Below are 2317 nucleotides of genomic sequence, written 5' to 3' on the forward strand. Positions count from 1 at the left end.
GAGTTGACAGTATTGTACTTAAGAGTTGTTTTTTTTGGAAAAAAAAACTTTGGGGTTTTTTTTTTTTTACCCAAAAGAAAAAAAAAAAATTTTTAACTTTTTTGTTACAAATTTGAGCGCAAAGCGCAAAAGTTAAAGCTGGTTATATGTCAGAGATCACTGATAATGCATGAAGCGTGCGATGAAGGCTTGCATGCAAACCAGCTAACAAATATGTTTCCTGCAAACCCTTTGAATTGTAGTCTCTAAAATTCTGTGATGTAAGTCATTTTGTCCTTGGGAACATGTTTTGAATAAGGTATCAATATGTGTTGTCAAATAAAGTCAGTGTAGTATAAATATAATTTTAAAGGGGCATCTGGTTTTTTTTTGGTAAACAGCTGAGGATGGGGCTGGAGAATGTAACACTCAAGTTCATAGACGGAGCTTATGGGAGCGAGGACGGACCATCCATGACATGAGATAAATGATAACATGATTTTATACAATTACATTGTATTACAAACAATGGAGTAAAACAGCTCTATTGTTCTGATGGGGTAATACAGTTGAACTAAGCTGATGAGGTGTTTCTAGTAATATTCTTCAAGAATCACAGCTAGCAGTGGGCGCAAAAAAGTATTTAGTCAGCAAACCATTGTGGCAAGTTCTCCACTTAAAAGATGAGAGAGGCTGTAATTTTCATCATAGTACACTTCAACATGACAGACAGATGAGAAAAAAATCAAGAAAATCATTGTAGATTTTTAATGAATTTATTTGCAAATTATGGTGAAAATTAGTATTTGTCACTACAAACAGCCAAGATTTCTGTCTCTAGCACAGCTGTTTTTTAAGAGGCTCCTTGTTCTCACTCGTTACCTGTATTAATGGCACCTGTTTGAACTTGTTATCAGTATAAAAGACACTGTCCAAACTCAAACAGTCCCACTCCAAACCACTATGGCAAGACAAAGAGCTGTCAAAGACACAAGAAACAAAATTGTAGACCTGCACATGGCTGGAAGACTGAATCAGCATAGGTAAGCAGCTTGGTTGAAGAAATCATACTGTGGGAGATTATTAGGAAATGGAAGACATACAAGACCACTGATAATCTCCTCGATCTGGGGCTCCTTGCAAGATCTCACCCGTGGGGTCAAAATGATCACAAGCAATCCAGAACACAGCGGGGGACTTAGTGAATGACCTTGCAGAGAGCTGGACCAAAGTAACAAAGCTTACCATCAGTAACACACTACGCGCCAGGACTCAATCCTGTAGTGCAGACGTGTCCCCGCTGCTTAGCCAGTACATGTCCAGGCCGTCTGAAGTTTGCTAGAGAGCATTTGATGATCCAGAAGAAGATTGGGAGAATGTCATATGTCATTTTTAGGTAAAAATCAACTCGTCGTGTTTGGAGGACAAAGAATGATGAGTTGCATCCAAAGAAACCATACCTACTGTGAAGCATGGGGGTGGGAACATCAATGCTTTGGGGGCTGTTTTTTCTGCAAAGGAACCAGGAGACTGATCGTGTAAAGGACAGAATGATGGGGCATGTATTGTGAGATTTGAGTGAAAACCTCCTTCCATCAGCAAGGGCATTAAGATGAAACGTTGGCTGGGTCTTTCAGTATGACAATGATCAAACACACGCCCGGCAACGAAGGAGGGGCTTTCGTAGAAGTTTATTTCAGTCTGGAGTGGCCTAGCCAGTCTCCAGATTCAACCCCATAGAAAATATTTGGAGGAGTTGAAAGTCTGTGTTGCCTAGCAACAGCCCAAAACATCACTGCTCTAGAGGAGATTGCATGGAGGAATGGGCAAAATACCAGCAACAGTGTGTGTAAACCTTGTGAAGACTTACAGAAAATGTTTGACCTCTGTCATTGCAACAAAGGGTATATAACTAAAGTATTGAGATAAACTTTTGTTATTGACCAAATACTTATTTTCCACCATAATTTGCAATAAATTCATAAAAAATCCTACAATGTGATTTTCTGGATTTTTTTTTCTCATTTTGTCTGTCATAGTTTGAAGTGTACCTATGATGAAAATTACAGGCTCTCTCATCTTTTTTAAGTGGAGAACTTGCACAATTGGTGGCTGACTAAATACTTTTTTGCCCCACTGTATATTAGCTTTCATTTCAAAAAGCGGATCTTTAGATTGCCTGGAGCATAGATATATATTGGCAGATAGAGGAAGCTTTGTTTAACACTCTGCACATCCTGAGCATCAGCATGTCTTATAAAAATAGATTTTAGTTTCGAACATACACCATCTTTTCCTTCAGTCCTTTGGTGCTTTTTGAACTTCACATTCAGGCGTA

Source organism: Salvelinus sp. IW2-2015, linkage group LG31 (assembly GCF_002910315.2).
Source record: "Salvelinus sp. IW2-2015 linkage group LG31, ASM291031v2, whole genome shotgun sequence".
Taxonomy (NCBI): Eukaryota; Metazoa; Chordata; class Actinopteri; order Salmoniformes; family Salmonidae; genus Salvelinus; species Salvelinus sp. IW2-2015.